Below are 6490 nucleotides of genomic sequence, written 5' to 3'. Positions count from 1 at the left end.
CTCCTAAACCTGATAAACAGCTTCAGTGCAGTAGCTGAATATAAAATTAACTCAAACAAATCAGTGGCCTTCCTCTACATGAAGGACAAATGGGATGAGAAAGAAATTAGGGAAACAACACCCTTCACAATAGTCACAAATAATATAAAATACCTTGGTGTGACTCTAATTTTTCCATGTTATAACAACTCAAGTATGTGATGTCTTTACCTTTTAAATGTTATAAATAAGTTCTGTGAGGTAGCCAAAAGCATTAGCAGAGCCTGAAATATGTTGAGTCTTGGCTAACAATGGCCAGCAACTCAAGAAGTAACTCATTCTTGGTTCTGGGATTTGATTCATTATCCACTGGTGTATAGCAGCAATCATCTAATTATAAAATAACTACTTGCATATGCATATACATTGTGTGTGAGGTCAAATTCTTAATTAGTGATCAAAACTGGAGAGCTTAGCCTCTCTGTAGGTAAGGTCACCTTTGGGCTTATGGTTAGGTGCTATAGGAAAGCAGATTGAATAAGCCATATGGATAAAGTCAGTACATCTGCTTGCCTTTGCATCTGTCAAATATCTATCTTGTTTGAATTTCTGTACTCACTTCCTTCCTCTGATGAACACTAATATTTAAGCATAAATTAAATAAACTATTTCCTTACAAACTTGCTTTGATCATGATGTTTCATGACCATAATAACCCTGAATAACGCTTTGTTATTTCTTTTGCTTACTAACAATTACTATCAAGTATAGTTTATGTTGCCCATGTACTATTGGGTATGTGGCCTTCAGTGGGAATGTGAGCATGTGATCAAACTATCAAGGGACTATCTTAAAGAGAACTGACTCTCTTTCAAGATCTATCTGTTGCCAGTAGCTCCTTAGCTAGGAGTGGAACTTTATGTCTTCCTCCCCTATATATGATGCTATTTAGTCTTACTTGAACTTACACAGGTCTTGTTCATGCCATCACAAGTGCTGTAGTATATATGTTCAACTACATCCCTTTGTCTAGAAAACAATGATTCCTTGTAGTCACCTGACATCTCGGGCTCTTACAATCGTTTCGCCTCATCTTCCACAATGATCTCTGAGGCTTAGGATGTCAGATGATAAGAGAGATATCCCATTTGTGGTTGAGAAATTTTTAGTCTTATAATCTGTGTACTTTGGCAGTGTTTTCTCTATGTTAATTACCATCTGCCAAGAAAAGAAGTTTCCCTGATCAGGGTTAAGAGATGCTCTTAATCTATGGGTCTATCAGTAAATCCTTAAGAAATAGATTAAAACTATGTCCATTTATCAGAGTACTAATAGTAAGTTCTTCATTAGGGCTTAAGAATTGTGTAGTGAAAGGTTCATTATTTAGAATCTAGACTGTAGATAATGCAGTTAGATATGTGTATCAAAGTGTTCAATGCGACTTTAACCCAATCAGAAAGTGGTTTATTACTTCTGTGATGTTCATGCCCCCATAACATCATTGAACATGCCAGGTCATTACTCTTTGGTATTCTGCATAAGAGGTTGTAATTTCATAGTTGGCTTAGACTGATGGCTACTTTCCACGTCTGGTAGTTTTCACAGCATTTATATCACGGTGAAAGACAGCCATAAGAATGAAGATTTCAGGTAAGCACCTGTGTAATTTTTCCATGTTATCACAACTCAAGTATGTGATGTCTTTAGCTTTTAAATGTTATAAATAAGTTCTGTGAGGTAGCCAAAAGCATTAGCAAAGCCTGAAATATATTGAGTCTAGGCTAACAATGGCCAGCAACTCAAGAAGAGGTAACTCATTCTTGGTTCTGGGATTTGATTCATTATCCACTGGTGTATAGCAGCAGTCATCTAATTACAAAATAACTATTTACATATGCATATACATTGTGTGTGTGTGTGTGTGTGTGTGTGTGTGTGTGTGTGTGTGTGTTTTAGGAAGATTCCATAGTAGTGGGTTTCCATCTCACTTTTAAAATTGTAGTTATCTCTTCCAAAATATCTTTTTTGCCCTCTCTTCTCATACTCTTCCCTATTTCCACCTTCATGTTCCATTATTGTCATTTCATCGCTGAACCACTGAAAGATATTTCCATTGCCTAGAAATTCCACTTCATGATGCTTTAATGCACTTCTGACATCTATGGTTATTCCAGCCAAGCACAAGTATCTGATGATTCAAAGGAAATCACAGTAAGTGAAAGAGAACACGCAGGCTTTGTCTCACGACATGTGGGTTATCTCACTCAGGAGATTGCTTCCAGCTCCATGGATTCACCTACAAGTTTTAAAATTTAATTTTTTTAACAGTTGAATTATATTCCACTATGTAAGGTGCCCCCAAATTTTCATTTTCTAATCATTAGTTTATGAACATCTAGGCTGTTTCCATTTCTTGGATTTTGTGAATAAAGCAGAAACCAACAGGTGTTTTTAGAGGACGCTATAGAGTCCTTGCAGTATATACTCAAGCATTAGATCATGTGATAAAACTATTTTAGTTTTTGAGAAGCTTCCATACTGATTCCCACCAAGGCTGCTGTGGTTTGCACACCCACCAGCAATGAATAACTGATCTCCTTTGCTTCACATCCCTGCCAGCATTTATCCTCACCTATTTTTAATTTTTGCCATTTTGATGTGGGTAAGATAGAGAATTCAAAGTAGTTTTAATTTGCATTTTTCTGGTGGTTACAGATATTGAACATTTTTAAATGTTTCTAAGTTATTTGCATTTCACTTTATTTAGTTCTGTGTTTCATTTTAAAATAGAATTTTCTTGATGTTTAGGTATTTAGTTCTTTGTATATTCTAGACAGCAACCCTCCCTTCATGTTCAGATGTACAGCCAGTAAAGATTTTTCCTGGTTTGTAAGCTAACTCTTCATTCAAATAACTATTATAATACATGATGTGCCAGTTATTAATGTTTAGTCCTGGCATCTAAGCTACAGAGGCTGTATTCTAAAAGTGCTTTTCTAGGAGAGTGATTCAAATCTACCCAAATGCCATTTAGTATAACACTTGAAAGCTGAACTGGAGCCCCAAGACAAGGGGAGAAGATAATGGGAGTACATTTAGGAAATAAAAAAGTTAAGTATCATCACACATGCACACACACATAAAATTTGTGGAATAAAAGCATTAAGACATACACCAGAAGATGGAAAGTTCTGTTGTAATGGATTGGTAAAATTAATATTGTAAAAATGTCAATTTTACCAAAATAATCTACAGATTCAATGAAATCCCTATTCACATATATTCTTCACAGAAATTGAAAAAATAATTATATTTTTTACATGGAAATAAAACATCCAGGAGAGACAAAATGTTCCTGAATAAGAAATAAACTACCAGAATTATGATTTTTTTCAGATTTCAGTTTACACTACAGGGCTATATCAATAAAAACCTGTTACTAAAATAAAATAAACATATTATCAAATAGTAAAAGATTGTGGATCCAAATATAAGCCTGAGCTCCTACAGCTGTCTGATGGTTTTTTAAAAGAAGAATCCAATAATATGCCTTGGAGAAATGTCATTATCAATAAATACTATTAATCTAACTGGATGGATACATGTAGAAAAATAATACTCAAACCCTTTCATATTAAGCTAGACTCAATTTCAAGTGGATGAAAAACCTCAAAACAGGAACTAATATCCTAAGTTAGATGAAGGCAAAAGAAGAAAATATTATTAATCCTTGTCATATTTTTCAAATTAGTAGATATAGGGAGCTAGAGAGATGAGTCAGAAATTAAGAACACTTTCTGCTCTTACATATCACCCAGTTTCAGTTCCAAGAAACCATACAGCACCTCATACCTGATTATAATTCTAGTTCTAGGGGATCTAGCTGTTGAGAGACAGATCAATCCAACTGTTTCAGAAACCCTGATGAAAGGACAAAGAAGAAATTAGCTCTGTGTCTGTGACCTCAGGCAGACTTGGCAAGGCCCATTCTGGTGCTAGGGACAAGAGCTGAAGAAATTAACATTTTGTTCCTGGAAACTTGTCTTTTTCCCATGAAGAGACTAGAGTTATCACTCCCAAAGCCACTGGGGGTTAGATGGGGAATTCTCTTAAGATACCCTTTGTTCCTTTGTGCATTCCTTGATTAGCCTTCTACTAACTTTGTCCCATTGTTTCACAGCTTTTCACTGACTTTGGTTCATTCTCACCCTCAAATAGTATATAAGATGCTGTACTTCAATTAAGCTTGTTTTGCATAAGACATAACACGAGCAAGACTTTCTGAGGCCAACCTTTCTATATTCTTTATTTTGTTATTTCATGATTATCCTTCTTAGCACCTTGTAATTGAAAAATGTCCTGCTGGCACAGGTCATCCAAATGTCATCTTCAGTCAACGTATATATGTGGTACCTAGAAATATATATAGCTAAAACATTGTTATACATAAAATAAAACTAGATAAATCAATACTAAATAAAATATATAATTTGCCAGATATATAATTCATTTAGAGTACTGTCAAGATTGTTAATTAAAGAATTTGTTTTGTAAAATCAGAATCTTTCTTGTGCACTTTAAATCCTTCAGCTGGGTGGTGGTAGCACATACTCTTAGTCTCAGCTTGGGAGATGACAGGTTAATCTCCGAGTTTGAGGCCAGACTGGTTAATAGAGCAAGTTCAGCATGGTCAGGTAAACAGAGAAACCCTATCTTAAGAAATAAAACCAGAAGAAAACAAAATTCTAGAGAGCAAGTTACAGGAAAGTCACCTCTACACAGAGAATCCATATCTCAGAAAATATAAGGGTGTGCTTTGAGGTTTCAAAAGCCCATACAAAACCCAAATTATTTTGATTCTTAAGTACTGTCTTCAGTATCACGTGTTCTTTATATTTTGATATTGTCTCCACCTTCTCTGATTATAGCAGTCTTGGCACTATTGACTTCATTATATGTTTGGAGAAATTGAATGTATAATTAAAAGAACAAATATGTTCTCTTTAGCTCATTTTTCATGCAATACAGTTAAATACTATGAAACTGACACCATTATCTATAAATGGTTTTGTCCTTGGAGCTGAAGAGATGGTTCAGCAGTTCAGAGCACGTCCTTCCCTTCAAAAGGATTTAAGTTCAGTTCCTAGCCTGCAAACCAGGTGGTTTACAAGCCTTCTTAAAGCAGTTCAAGAGAATCTGAAGTACTTTTCTAGACTCCACAGCCACATGTATCTACTCAGGCACACACATGCATACACATAAAATGAAATCAATAAAGAAGTATTGAAAAATATTATACTTCTCTTGTAACATTTTAATTTGCTATAAATCTTATTGTAGATACTAGGGACATTTTCTTCTTTAAAGATATCTGTAAAAACACAAGGAAAAGACATCTTCATGGTGCGTAGTACATAGTTTATGTCCAAGTACCCATCTGTGGAGTGACACGACTTGTGAAGGGTTAGGAGATGTGATCTTTCTGGAGTAAGTGTGGCATTGCTGAAGGAAGTCTGACACTGGGGGTGGTCTTTTACAGTTTCAAAAGCCCTTCTCAAACCCTGAATCCATCTGTCTCTCTGCCTGTGGATCTGGATATAGGATTTTAGCTACTCCTCCAGCATCATCTCTGCCTGTGAGCCACCATACTTCCTGCCATATCTTGATGTCAATTAAATGCTTTTACTTTTTATGGAAGGCCAGGGTCATGGCTTTCATTTCAGCAATAGTTACCCTAACTAAGACAACATACCTGTGAGTATCAACACACATGTTGCAACATGCTTTTCTAGTCTCAAAATATTCTTTATGCTGTTACTTTGTATTTGATTCTTTCCCCCAGTTCTGCTTCTGACAACTACTGCTTTATTCTTTATGAATTTCTCTTTTTAATGAATTAATTTATTTATGTTACATCCCACTTGCAGCTTGCCCTACCTCTTTCTCTCTATTTCTCATCTTTCTCCACCCATTTCCCTGTCCTTGTTTTCACCTCAAAAAAGGGAAGCCCTCCCATGGAAATGAACCACTCTTGGCATATCAAGTTGCAGTAGGACCAGGCAGATGTTCTCCTATTGTGATTAGACAAGGATAAGGCATCCCAGTTAAGGGAAAGGGAGCCATAGGCAGGCAATAAAATTGGAGATGCAACCATCTCTGGCTGTTACATATGTGCAGATGTCCCTAGTCTATTCCATGCATGCTCTCTGGTTGGTAGTTCAGTCACTGTGGACACTTATGGGCCCAGATTACTTGATTCTATAGGTTTTCTTGAGGGGACCTTGGCCTCTATGTCTCATCCGTTCCTTTCTCCCACTCTTCCACATGATTGCTTTAGCTCTGCCTAACGTTTGGCTGTGGATCAATGCATCTGTTACTATCAGTTGCTGGGAGAAGCCTCACAGAAGACACTTGTTCTAGGCTCCTGTTTGGAAGTATAGCAGACTATCATTAATTGTGTCAAGGTTGGCCTCTCTCACATGAAAAACAATGAATTTATGAAATTCTTGGG

This window comes from Mus pahari, chromosome 5 (assembly GCF_900095145.1).
Source record: "Mus pahari chromosome 5, PAHARI_EIJ_v1.1, whole genome shotgun sequence".
Classification (NCBI taxonomy): Eukaryota; Metazoa; Chordata; class Mammalia; order Rodentia; family Muridae; genus Mus; species Mus pahari.
Note: the sequence above shows the minus strand (reverse complement) of the source record.